Source organism: Balearica regulorum, chromosome 4, assembly GCF_011004875.1.
Source record: "Balearica regulorum gibbericeps isolate bBalReg1 chromosome 4, bBalReg1.pri, whole genome shotgun sequence".
NCBI classification, from domain to species: Eukaryota; Metazoa; Chordata; class Aves; order Gruiformes; family Gruidae; genus Balearica; species Balearica regulorum.
Window position 1 is genome coordinate 49,148,158 of NC_046187.1, and position 14,599 is coordinate 49,162,756.

The following is a 14,599-nucleotide window of genomic DNA, read 5'->3' on the forward strand; positions in this document are numbered from 1 at the left end:
CTTTTATCTGCCTGGCTTGCCTGTTTGTATTAATTTATTTCCTCAACATGTATGAACATATTCTAAGGTAGTCTTTATTCTTACAAGATAGCAGAACAAAGACCAGTTTATTTGTTCAGGCATTAGACAGAACAACGTAACTCCCAAATAGCTGAAAATGAATACATACCATTTGATAGAAATCATATAACCCAACAGAAGAAGAATAAGAATCAAGGAAATATCAAGGAAAAATTTTTGTCAGTCATGATTTAATAAAGAACATAATGATAGCTACCAGCAACGTGTAATCAAAAATGCATCTTTTTGTAATATTAGTTCAAGAGAAACATCTTCATATTTTCAGTTGTCTATTTTCTTCCATTTGCAAAACATTTTGGACATTAAAAGAATGGAACCACAAGCCCAGGTGAATTACATAAGCAGTAAAAGAGCCTTATATGCTACAACATGTGTTTTCCCTAGAATGTCTGGTACAGATTGACAGAGCTGATGTGCTGCAATCTGACCTACTGCCTTCCAGTGGAGACTTCTCTTCAGCTCTACTGCCTAGCTAGAGCCTTCCTCTTCCCACCATTCCCAAAATCACTACTTCTGACACCAATTCTTGAACCCTTTCAGTAAGTATAACATTTTGTTCTGTCAAAGCTAGTTCTCCTCACTGTTAGCAAAATGGTATACCCAGAAAAGGGAATGAAACCACAGCTTGCCAGGTCTGTGAACATTCCTAACATGTTCCTTTAGTTTACTCCTCATTAGCTCAAAAAGAATGAAAATGCAGCTTTTTCTTCAGTAGTAGGTTCTCTTTGGCAGTTGTAAAAGAGGTAGAAAGAGCAGAAAAAGTATCCAGGGAAGTATTCCCTATCTAAATTTTCAAAAATTTCTTATTTCTGTCTTGGTTTGTTTTTTTGTTTTGTTTTTTTTTAAATTGTCTATGAAGAGGTCAACTTTGAAAGCAAAAACTGGAGCTATTCAAAACCAGGAGGTTGTACTGGGTTTGCATGGCAAGGTTTTGGTAGCGGGGACAGGGGGGTGTTACAGGGGTGGCTTCTGTGAGAAGCTGCTAGAAGCTTCCCCTGTGTCTGACAGAGCCAATGCCAGCTGGCTCCAAGACGGACCCACCGCTGGCCAAGGCCAAGCCAATCAGCGCCTCTGGGATAACATATTTAAGAAAGAGAAAAAAAACAGTTAGAGAGAGCTTTTGCAGCCAGAGAGAGGAGTGAGAAGATGTAAGAAACTCTGCAGACACCAAGGTCAGTGCAGAAGGAGGGGCAGGAGGTGCTCCAGGTGCCGGAGCAGAGATCCCCCTGCAGCCCATGGTGAAGACCATGGTGAAGCAGGCTGTCCCCCTGCAGCTCATGGAGGGAGGATGAGGGGGTGTAGAGATTCCACCTGCAGCCCGTGGAGGACCCCACACTGGAGCAGGTGGAAGCACCTGAAGGAGGCTGTGGCCCCGTGGGAAGCCCAGGCTGGAGCAAGCTCCTGGCAGGACCTGTGGACCCGTGGAGAGAGGAGCCCACGCCAGAGCAGGTTTGCTGACAGGACTTGTGACCCCGTGGGGGACCCCACGCTGGAGCAGTTTGCTCCTGAAGGTCTGCGCTCTGTGGAAGAGGCCCACGCTGGAGCAGTTCGTGAAGGACTGTAGCCCATGGGAGAGACTCACGTTGGAGAAGTTGGTGAAGGACTGTCTCCTGTGAGAGGGACCCCACGCTGGAGCAGGGGAACGATGAGAGGAGTCCTCCCCCTGAGGAGGAAGAAGCGGCAGAAACACCGCATGATGAACTGACCGTAACCCCCACTCCCCGTCCCCCTGTGCCGCTGAGGGGGAGCGGAGGTTGAAGCTGGGAGTGAAGTTGAGCCCGGGAAGATGGGAGGGGTGGGGGGAGGTGTTTTAAGATTTGATTTTATTTCTCATTCCTCTACTCTGTTTTGCTTAGTAATAAATAAGATGAATTCCCTCTCTAAGTTCTGTCTGTTTTGCTAGTGACGATAATTAGAGAATGATCTCTCCCTGTCCTTATCTCAACCCACAAGCTTTTCGTTGTACTTTTTCTTCCCTGTCTAATAAAAGAGGGGAGTGATAGAGCAGCTGTGGTGGGCACCTGGCCCTCAGCCAGGGTCAACCCACTACAGAGGTACTTTGAAATGAATATGAGTTTATGCTTACTGTTTTCTCAGACTAAGTCTGAGAATTGGGAAATCGGCAAGGTTTCAAGCATTCAGCCAAAATCCACATGCAATATATGCTCAAGGAAAAGTTATCATTTTCTGTTAGTTAAAGTGCGTGTTCAATGAGAATGTAAAACTTGACAGTGATAGTGGCTCTTTGACGTTTAATTTTTTGATGAATACATAGTGTTCATCCAAAAATCATCTTTTCCAAGTACCTGAGGGCCATCTTAACCTTGGTTTAGTGCAGGATGAAATTCAGCTTGTCATTGCTACATCTTCAATTAACTAAGACAGTTCCTCTTAATCCTACTCTAATACTAAATAGTTTGCATCAGAAACATAATGTTGATATCCAAACAGTGATTAAACAACCCTGGGGCCAAATTCTTATGTTTGTGTGCTTGTAGAAGAACCAAACTATGGTCTTTACAAAAAAAAACCAAAAAAAACAACCCTGTAGCTCACTTTTTTCCATCCATCCTCAGCAACTTGTAAATACCTGTCTATAAATTTCTTTTACCTGTGTCCTATAGAATCTAAGCTTCCTTACTTTCTTCTTTTCTTCTCTTCTTAATGACAGTCACATCTTTAATCTTGCCAGGTAGTCATGGTTTGCATACCTGTGAACGCCTGGCTTAAGGAACCTGGGTAGCTTAGAGGTTCTGCAGAAGCTGAGCAAAGGCTCTGAGCAGCTAAATGGTGTAATTATGGCAACTGAAATGGCACTTGGATCTCTAAATCTATTGTGAGAATCAGTGTCCAACCTAGTTTATAAACAGATTGGATTGAATTATTTAATCGATATATTATCCAACATGGTGGGCAGGAAGATAAGCAGATTCCTCTTACAAGTATATGGTTCTCACAAATGATTACCTGAATTTCAGTGCATCCAGTTTTGTTGTCCTTGCTAAAGATTCCAAGTAATCTTCAATCCATGGTCTCTCATGTCATTGCAAAATTATATTGCCACAGGAGCCACTGGGCTGGCATTTTCTGCAACATGATAGTTAAATTAGCTAAATTAGCTAATTAAATCAGCTAAATACAGACAAGTGACATATGAGCAGAAAAGCTTTTATGTTAGTGATAGCCTGCACTAGATGGTGCTCTGTACATGTATTTTTTAGGCAGCAACATATTTATAAACTAGTACAAACGTTTCTCCTGATTAAATTAATTATTAAATGATAAAAAACAAGTCAAAAATCTTTAAGTGAATTTAGTCCTTTTGAAGTCTTACATGGCTTCCTAAGTTTACCTAAACCCTATGGAAATTCAGAGCATCTAATTATCTTGAGGTACGGCACATTTTGGCAGTTAAATTGTGGTGTCTTTAATTTTAAAAGGCTTGCATTACAACAGTAGTTCGTATCTTCTGCTGATTAGCAGACAGAAACGAAACTATGCAAGTTCCAAGCACTAGCTGAACTAACATATCTGCACTACTGTATTCCTGCTATGATTCTTCTACTCCTTTTCCCTGATGTGATCTCTTTCCATTTTTCACACCTCAACTACCCTGATATTCAAGGGAACTTTACTGGAGTGAGCCCCATCTTTACACAAAAGCCCTATCATAACACAAATAATAAAGCATTTGAATGTTTCTCATGATCAGGAAACTGAGATTTTGTGAACACTTGTGGCACCAGCAGGATGAAGTAAGTGCCTGTGCCATAGTGAATTCACTGCAGGGAGAGCAGGAAATCCATCTCCTGCCAAGATGCCATACACCCAGATGGGAAAAGCACCCTCGCTGGAATCACTGGGTTATTCACGTGGTACTCAGCAAATGTAAAATTCATACTGCATGTAATTGCTAGAAACTCCTGCAAGTCTCACTCTATAGGCTACCATTTGAATTATTCACACTTGCAAGATGTACAAATGTTTTCTCCTGTGATGATTTTAATGATTGTAATGCATCTCCTTTTTCTTATTTTCTATTAACTTTGATTGACTCATTTTAAATATCGCATGGAAGTTTTTGAAACAATGCTAATTCAAATTGTTCCAGTCCTTTGTCACTGAATCCTCTCTACCTCTGTTATGCGGCATGCTTAATTAAAGATCTCAGCACAGTTCTCATCTATTCTTCTTATTGACTCTCCCTAACAAGGGGCTTAACCGTTTCTGAGTTGGTTTCACTACCCCTCTGATTCAGTACAGAAAAAAAGAAAACAAAAAAATCACATGCATCTGGAAGAGCACAAGTCACTCTTAACCTAAAATGTCTAAGCAAAAAGTTCTAGAGTATTGAAGGAAGGGAAAGGCTTCCTTTTTATGTTTACAAAACTTGAAAAAAAGCCATTAATAACGCAACTTGAAAAGTCATTAATATTTGCAATCCATGACAATAACTTTATATTCTACTTTATATTTCTCTTTAACTCCCCAACATTAAACTAAAGTACTTGAGCCCCTAAACCTGGCAAAAAAGTTTCATATATAAGATACTAACTGGACACCTTCCCAGCTACGTAATTCTCAACTTCTTTTTTTTTCCTCTCCCCAAAAGAATGTACAAAATTAATCTCATGCAAATCAACTGAGTCCAGTAGAGTTATCCTGGGGATGAATTAGGGCCATCATCTGCAGAGCATTTACATTGTATCCCCAAAACACAGCTTTAACAACAAATCCTTTCTATTATTCTACTCTCTCATTAAAAAGGTATCAGCCATATTCATTATACAGCATTCTACAGGGACTGTAGCCGTCTAAGTCTGTATATGCTCTGTAATTCATCATATAGTAATGATCAACAACCTTCTCCCATGTTACCAGAATAACAAAAATATTTGCGCTAATGTCCAGCTAGAGCTGGAAAGAACTAGAGCTAGAAAGCAAGAAAGATATTGCCCATGACATCTCAAACTTACTTGTTGATGCATGTGATAACAGGCTATACATTCTCTATATAGGTCTCACAATGTCTATGTCATTTGTACATTAATTAACCCTCAAGACCAAAATTTGAGAGAAATTAAGACATCCTGCAGCTTTTCAAAGAACACCATCACTAAAGATGAGGAATGAGCATCAGGCTGTCCAACATAGGAAGGATTCCTGACAGAAATAATAATGTTACCAAATTCACTTTTGAGGTCTTCGGGTACATCACAGAGTGACTGTAGGGAAAATATGGACTTCCTTAGAGAACAGCACTACCATAATGATTTCAGCAGAAGAAATATAATGTATATGGATATTTATGTTTATTTCTTACTTGATGGGCAGCCTCTTCATCTAAGACAGCTTTAAAAAAATACTGAACTTTGTATTGTAGACTTTGCTCATGAAAAGCTGTTACCAGAGAATACAAAAGACTGCCTGTTTCACAAGGAAACATGCCACATTATGGTTCTTTATAATATCAGTGAAGATACAGGTATTTTTGAAGAACACAGTGGAAGGTAATGTCTGGCAGCTGCCTTGTCTCTGTTATTCACCTCCCCTTTTTTTTTTTAACCTACAGTATCTCCTTTCAGTTGAATAGTGCTGGAACCAAAAATGTAAAATGAGACTTGGGAGAAGTCAGCTGCTAATAAAAGGTTCCACTGTCCTTTCTTGCTGACCCACTAATTTAAATGCAAGCAACTCTGATGTGATACCAGAGAAAGCCTTCATCGGGGTGTATTTATGCTTACTCATTAAAAACAAAGAAGTTTCAGCAGACTGCTTCTTGGAAATGTTGTGACAAAAATCTTCAGCTACAAATGCATTTCTCAGATTATTTGATAAAAATAAATATTTTAAGCAAAACCTTTATTATTCTCTGAAAGAAAAAAGTACTGCAGTGCTGTTTATTTCGCTGCCTGTTTTACTCTCAAGAAGTCCAATCATATGGGAAGAGAACCAAAATTAGACATATAGATTTTGAAAGACAGGGAAAATCTGGAACCCTTCTGACTCATGGATCTCATTTTCTTAATATGAAGAAGAACAAACCCCAAATGTAATGCATTTTTAGTTTAGGAAGTGAAACCTAGAATGCGCAAGTATTTCAGGGTATGTTTAAAATGCTCAGAGTTCTCCCTGAAAGATTACCTTTGCTAGCTTACATCCAAGCTGCATATTTAAAGGAAAGAAGTGCTGTCTATAGCAGAAGGCTCCACTATACTTAGCCCATATTGTCTTCAGTTTCTATACTGGCATGATTAATTAAGTAAGTCTGAAGCTTCAGCTTCTACGGAGACAGCAGCACTGGACAGCAGGAAGTAATCAGCTCTAGTTGGCACCACCATCCATTATATCAATATTCAGAGAGACAGAATCAGAAACTCTTAATAGGAGCACTGCCTATTATTATAGCCATTTTAAACACACTGCAAGTTGCTCATCATAAATGGCAAATGAAATCCGGAAGTACAAGTCAATGCGCACAGTGTGGTATTTCAGTCAGTTTTCTGCGATACGTACAAAGTAGGGGAAAAAAGTCAGGCATACAAGGATTCCTTGGAGAATTCTAGTAATACACAGGGGCTTAGAAAATGCTATTTGTTACTACAGTTTGTATTTCAGACTGTGGAAAATTATAAAAGCTGGCAAATGCCCACTAATAGGAGGCTGAGCAAGAGATTGTGGTTAAGGAGGGCGCCATGTGGGACAGCAGGGATGAGTGAGTACTCTTCTGCTGCACATTCCAGCTCTGACTCAGAAGCTAGTCACAACAGAAAACATACATGTTTTTATAATCCCTTGTGCAAATAAACTGACTTCTGCCTTCAAAAGATTCTGACATTGGATCTCAGTGGCTTATCTACATGCTAGCCTTAAGTTCAGCTAAGAGAAAGCAAGTAGCTAGCAATGAAGAAACTAACATGTTCATTCCTACTTCAATTTAAATTTTTCTCCTACTGTCCTCCTATTATCCAGGACTACTGTCCTATCAGAAGAAGGAACTGACATGAAAACAAAGAAGGAAATAGATTGCCCACACAATGTTAATGATTTTGTAACTTTATCTGTTTGGCTTTTTTTGTTACAGTTCATTGTACTTCAAATTAATCCTTAAGACTGCACATTAGCCAAAACAACACATCTAAAATATTAATTCAAAAGTTATGTAGTTTATTAATAACTTCATTTATTTACAATGTCTTTACAGTATGAAATACCAACAACACATAATTTCATAGATAAATCCTACTGCATCCCGGGTGAAGAGTGCTGTACACTACTGCAGAATACCTGCATGACTTTTCTTATTTACTGCAATTTTCCACTGAAATTATGTTGTTCTTATTTCAGATGCACCTGATTCAACAGTAATCTTGTCCAACTTGTAAAGTCAAGTAGCTTGAACGCTAGACAGGACTAAAATGGCCTGTCCAGCTATTAAAACTATGCCAAGAACAACAGTCTTCCATGCTGTTCCATTTAAGTTGTGGGGTTTTTTTCCTAGCAAAGTTGCTTTGGCTGGTTACATCAGAACTCTTCTAAGGAAAATAAGGATTGGTTCAGACACGAGTTCACGTAAGATCTAAGTGATCTATGCTGCAAGGGAAAACATAGACTAAAACACATTATGTGCAAATAAGAAAATTTGTATTTTTCCCTCCATTTGATTATTTTCACTCTAAATTCCATATGTATTTTCTCATCTTCTTCACTTTGGTTTGCATTACCACCTGGGAAGGAAAAAATCCTAAATTTACCTTCATTTTCTTGCTCCCATTGGATGCATACCATTTCTTAATAACGACATGCAGAAAAGGCTTGTGGTTTTTTTACTTGTTTTCCCCCAGTCTCTTATTGTCCATTCAGTAACCTTTCCTGCATACAGAACAGCATTCAGTTTCAATTGCCAAAGCAAAAGCACATGCTGTCCCTTCATTAATGTTGGAATTAATCTGTCCATATTAGAGAGGATGGGGAAAGAGAAGAGGAAAGGCTTTCATTCTCTGGTTATCTGAATTTTCACCTTTAGCAGTTCCCTGTTGAGCAATCAGTGCTAAATCCTGCCATAGACTGCTGCAACACAGCTTCCTCAAGGCATTGTTTTGTTCCATCCTGGCTCAGTAAGGCTCAGATGGGGACATCTTGTTGCCACACAGAACTGGTTTCAAGCTTTCCCTCTCTATTTTGTTGGTGCAAGTTTCTGTTTAGTACCCACTACCTTTATCACAGTTACTCCCATTTCTCTGTTGTTTCTGTCCCATTATATATACCATACCTCCCTCTCAATAGGAGTCAGTAAGAATATTGGCATAACTTGCAATATTAAGGTCCTGTGTGTCTAATCCAACACACATCCACATACAGAGAGATCTGAAACCCACAGAACACTACTGAAAGACCAGACAAATCCAATTACTGATAGAGCAGGGTCTAAGCAAAGAGCAGTGTGGTATGCTACATTACATTGTCTTGTGACCTCAGAAGCACCAGCAAGTTAGCACCTATTAACAGCTTACTATGCATCAGCTGGTCTGCAGAAATTGTCAGCATGTATTGCTTTGCATTTGCTATAGGCAAACTGTGCACAAGTTAGCTTAGCCTTCTCTCCTGTCAGAACAAGTCACATCACTGTGTATTTGCTTCTGGCTAAGAGCCTATTCATCCCCCTATCCACATTTATCACTGTGCAAATGATACTTGCTAAACCCTGCTAACTTAATCTCACACCCAAGCCTCACACTGGGGAGATGCTGCAATAGCAACATGATTTATTTGTTCCTTAATCACAGAAAAGTCACAGAAGCAAATAATATTCGGTACCATTTAAACAGCTGACCTGCTACAGATAAGAATGGAATTGGTTTTACTTCAGCAAAATTTCTTCAAAACATTAAGTCCATAGCGAGCTAGTGATGACACCACTGAAAAGTAGGAAAAGAAACTGGTTGTATAACCTTTTCCTTCTATTAGTTTCCCTTAAATAAGTCTTAGTGCCAATAATTCTTCTGCAGACCTCTGTTAACCACTGTTTATATAGCTGAAGGCAAGCATATCTTGGAGCTGTTGCAGAGGTATAGCCCTTAAAGGCTCAGGAGCACTTGTTTCCTGTCAAGAAACACTTTCAAATAGGCCTGTGCAAGTGTCTTCCTGGAATTTTATCTTCACCTTCATTTCTTTCCCACAGATGGTTCCTTGAACAGAAAGATCTCAAGGAGGATTTTTAGAAGAAAAGGTATTTTCCTTTAAAGGAAAAAAAAAGCAAAGAAACAATCAGTAATAGAAAAAAGTAAGAATGTGTGGTGCTGGCTGCTTTTCATCCTGCACTCAAGACTGAAAGTTTCCATTCCCTGTTTACTGTTTCCACTAGCTAGATTATCTCCCACTCCTTCTCCAGCTTCTCTGACTCATCTGCCAGCATCTTGTTTGGAGAGCTCCTCCAATTTCTCCTCTAATTTGCTATGGGGTGCCACAGAAATTTGTTGTCAACCATTGTCTCTTTATCACATCAAATAGTCCCACCTGCAGAGAAATCCACCTAGCATCTCTAGGCACTTTTTACACAGGTCTCTTCACCTCTCTCTCTCCTCTGACCAAGTCATTCATTGAGTTAGCACCCTTGTGGTTATTTAAATATCGGCTCCAGTTCAGCATGAGTGAAAACCAGGATTCTAAATTTTCTCCCTGTTCAGTCATTTCTTGACATCTACAAAGAATACCGCTATTCTCTTATGAAGTGGGCAGGTCTGACTGAAGTCTTCACATGGTGGCAATATATGAATTTCTCAAAGATCTTCTTCACATGATCTGTGATTTAATCTTTCCTAGCAGCCATCCTCCCAGCCAGTTGACTTTTCCAAGTTTTAGCCATCTCCCTTGCTACAGCCTCCCTTCCCCATTGCTTTGACAAAGGCAATTAAATTCTCAATTGTACTCACATGGATTGAAAATAGTTTTAAGGATAACTCTGCTGGGCCATCATGTTCACTAGATAATCTCCTTTTTTTTTTCCCCTCCTCTCAGAATAGACAAATATTTGTTATTTTTGCATAAATCTGCTTATGTGAAAGTATGTTTGCTTAGGAAACAGCCTATGTGGAAAATACCAAGGGGTAACAAATGTAGGTACAGAACAGTAAAGTTGTCATTCTGCGTATGGCTATGTAAGCTTATTGAAATGACACTGAAGAAGGAAGGGGGAAGAATTAGTCAATTTTTTTTCTAACTAGAAAAAATAGAAAAGTAAAATAGTCTAGAAGAATAATATACAAATTCTCAATCCCTAATATCAGGAAGGAAAAAAACCCTCCTATCTAGATTTCTCAAAATATTAATAGGAATAGAACGGTTAAACTGATATCTTAACTCCACAGAAGATAAAACTTACTGTTTTCCTTATTACTTTATTTACCATAAGAAAATGCTTCCAAAAATTATTGAACAGAGTTGTTCTTACAAATTGTGCTAGAAACTATGAGCCAATTCTTTAATGTGCATTTAAGAATAATGGAAGGAATAAATAATTAATGACACATACAATGTAGGGGTTTATCTAACAGATAATGGCCCACAAAAGAAAGAGGTTTATTACATTAGGGAATCAAGTGAACTACACTTAATCTAATGGTTAAAGCATTAAGAGTATTTTCCAGTTCTCCACCAGTGCTGCTTATAAATTGAGGACTGAACTTTGTTTTAGTGAAAAGCATATGAAAAAAAAATTACTTAAAGCATTCATTTAGCCCAGAGATGTGTGATCTGCTCATCAATACTTTTTGTGGGAATACCCACAGTCTGTCTGATTCTTTTCTGAACTGTGGAGGAGAAATACCAAGGATTCTTAGAATTATTTAATTTCTAGCTATTACAGGTAAAATCACCAGTAAAATTACAGTATCAAGCCCAAATTACCATCCAATGACATTTTCAACATTTTCAGCAGGACTACTTGTCATGATTTTCTCTAGCATACATCATCAGTATTTTGTTAAAGCAGGAAGTATACAATTTTATTCATGACTACTTGTCATGATTTTCTCTAGCATACATCATCAGTATGTTGTTAAAGCAGGAAGTACACAATTTTATTCAAATAGGCCTTGGGCAGAAAAGAAGTCATATGAATGTGAAGTGTGTGGTAACAAAAATTAAAGAATATTCATTAGTAATTGAGCCTCAGAAGATAATAAAGTCTTTCAACTGTGGTGCTATATTTTTCTTCAACCAAAATTGGCACTTGCCTCCAGAAAGGTTTGCTTTATATTTACAGTACTTTAAATGTAATCTGCGTAAGCAAACAAAGGGGAACTGTACTTACCCTTTGCCAAAGAAATTAAATGCAGTTATTGACATTCATTACATGTCTCCACTGGTCCTCTCCTCACCTCAAAAAAAAAAAAAAAAAAAAAAAATCACAACAGAGTACATTAACCTCCAGCCTGCTGGAATTTTATCTGACAGAAGTCAGCCTTGCGATGCCGAGAATTACCCATGAACACACTGCTGTGTAACATGAACAAATCCGCAACATGGTGTTTTCCCAAATACAGCCAAGATAAGACTTATCACAGACTACAAATCCACCACAGGCCAAGCTGTCACAGTGTTAAGAGCTCCAACCCTCAAGTTCTGGCACCAGTTTCCTAGCCAGGAGCCTCCACTCCCCACCAGACCAGAAGCATCAGTACCTTGGACCAGACTCCCTATCAGCCAGGGTGAGAAACACCTCAGTTGCCAATTACCGACACTGCAGCTACAACCTTCTTGGCATCTAAAGCATTTAATTCTTGAGTTATGCTGGAGCAGGGTCTGCACTTAGACTTTGGCATCTTTCAAAAGCATGACAGGAGGAAGGAGAGGTCATCTCAGCAGCTAAACAGGTAGAGCTTGGACCTGGAGAGTCCTGAGGACAACACGGAATCTCTATCTGGCAATTCCCACGAAATTCCCTTCGTCACCCGGCCAGAGGCTAGCTGGGAGGAATGCCTTTCATTGTGCCTCCTGAAAGGCTGTTACACCAACAAACTAACCCACATTCATTGGGCCAGGGAAGCAAGGCATCCCTTTGCAATGCAACAATTAAGGTATCTAGCTGGGAGTGGGGAAATTTAAATTTCAATCCCTGATACAAGACTGCTTTTCTAGCCAATTACCATATAATATTAAAGTACACAAGCAACCATTAAAGAGTCAGGAGCAGAAACCAGTGAGTTCCCTAACAACCTATTCAAACCCATCCATTACCCTGGATACCAACAGGACACAGACTTGGCCATCCTGTGCTACAACATTTTTACTGATATTGATACTCAAGTTACCTGGTGCTACTTCAAACTATTTACACCTGCTGCAATCAGATCTATTATTAAAGACAGACATATACCCATCTCAGGGGAGTCTTTCCTTCTAGCCCCCTCAGAGGCATTTGTGGACTCTACTCCTGACTAACTCCTACTGACAAGAAATAAGGAAAGGATATAAAAAACTGTTACTCCATTTCTTTCCTTTCCCACCCCCTGTGATATTCACCCCTTGCCCTGGTCTCTCTAATTCTTTTCCATACTTTATTCTTTTTTGTGGTCTTGGTTACCTTCCCCCTTGTCATCCTTTGTCTTCCATTTCTCTTCCTTATGTAAGTTTTTTTGCCTTTCTTCCCTCTTCTTTCTCTTTTCCTTCCATCATTTTTCAACATTCAGTGACATGATACTGCAGTCTTCCTCCTACATTTATGAGACTCAAAATGCATTGACCAGAAGAGCTGTGGAAGAAAAAAAAGGCAGAGAAGCAAAAGTCATTCGTGGCTACTTAGCAAGAGAAGCGCTGTCATGTTTTGATCAGAACAACTCTTTTCCAACAGCTTTTGATTAGAATCCCAGGAAAGGGACTTCTAAGAGCAAAATGATGCAAAAAATGTAAATTTTTACAGACCTCAGTGTCCTCTGTAGTTCCTTCTCCTTCCTTGAATTGAGTCTTTGGCATCTTTGAAATCTTTCTTGAGGGATTTGACAAAATTTTCCACCATGTAGTGATTTCAGCTATCACCATCAACCCGAACACCATCTTCCCAGGTGGGAAGATTTTAAAGGAATGCCAGTGCAACTGTTCCTAAATTCCCTCATTATTATCTCATTTTAAAAGCATCTAAGTCTCTGGTTTTAAAATTGATTTTTTTCCCCTTGATTTCTGCTGTATGAAAGGCCTAAGGAAACAACAAAACCAGGAAAAATGAAAGAGCCGCCAGAATGGAACGACTACAGCAAACGCTGAATGAAGTGTGATCTTTGGTGGGATAAAGATCAACATGACAAGCTTTCAGCTGTGGCGATCAGTTGATACTTTCCAGACCATCCCCACAGTGACAAAGACAGAGGCATTTTTAAGTTGTAATTGAGATTAGCCTCGATACATACAGTTGGAGTCATGCCTGTGAACTTTGTGAAAAGGCTGGCTATGTAAACTATCTATCACTCAGTTTCGCATGAGCAGTAATCTAATGACACCACAAAAATCTCACGATGTCCCTCACTCCACACGTCCAGCCACAGCAGCAGGCTCCTGCCAGGGTGCTTCAGCTGTGCTATGGAAGGGTTTGCCTCCCAAGGTCTGGAGCACCGTATAGACCCTCACTAAAAATTGGCATTATTCCTTCTCGGGGCTTCCAAGTCTTGTACCATGCCCAGTCTTGCAGCCCGAAAGCGCTCTTGCTCTAATCCAGCTCGCTAGACCTGCAATCACGTGCTAACTGAAAGCCCATGCATAATACTACTGACTCCACCATGCTTTGGATGAAGTCCATAAAGATGTGCAAGATTGCTTTTCATGGATGGGAATAAAATATTTTGTTTGTTACTACTAAGCTAACCACAATAAAAATAAATAGTTCTCTTTCATGTGGTGTTGAAACAAACCAATCATGCTATATTCCTTTTTTAATTATTAGGTTGAAAGATTCAGTGTCTTCCCAGCATGTTTAATTTTGAATCATATTCATCACATATATAAATAGCCAACAACTGTATATAGTAGCGGAGGGTGGAGGGGAAGGTCAGAGAATTAGCTTGATGTCAAGAAAGCATTTCCTATGGAGTCACCAAATCTGTCCTGGATACAGACTCCTACACTGGCACACAGTGAGCCAAAAGGCTGCTGTGGCCTCGTGCACCAGACATGTTGGGTAAAGCGTCTCCAACCTTGCTGGCATTTGAAAGCTTCTCCTCCTTGGACACGGCATAGGCAAAACTTACTTTGGGGGTCTTTATAAAGATGAGTAAAAGATATTCCCTCTCATCCTTCTGGGCAGCACCACCAGCTGAAGGCACCGCTTTAGTGCTGAATCCCCAACAGCTGCTCCATAAGGTCAGGGAGACTACCACGAGATGTACCTTCCCCACCGAAAACCCCAAGAGGACAGATCCTTGAGGGACGCGTTGGGCTCTACTACCACTCAAATCCAGGATGTCAAGCACAAATAAATGGCAGCAAATAATACCGTGGACCAGGTGCTAAAAGGCAGAGTTAAAGTTAT

At 39.6% G+C, this 14,599-nt stretch overlaps 1 long non-coding RNA gene across 1 annotated transcript; it reads left to right on the forward strand.

The window, feature by feature from the left end:
• The first annotated feature begins 645 nt into the window (after positions 1 to 645).
• On the forward strand, positions 646 to 5,940 carry LOC142601753 (uncharacterized). The gene is made up of 2 exons (XR_012835353.1): positions 646 to 985; positions 2,136 to 5,940. It is a non-coding gene; the product is annotated as an uncharacterized LOC142601753 (long non-coding RNA).
• The last annotated feature ends 8,659 nt before the right edge of the window (positions 5,941 to 14,599 follow it).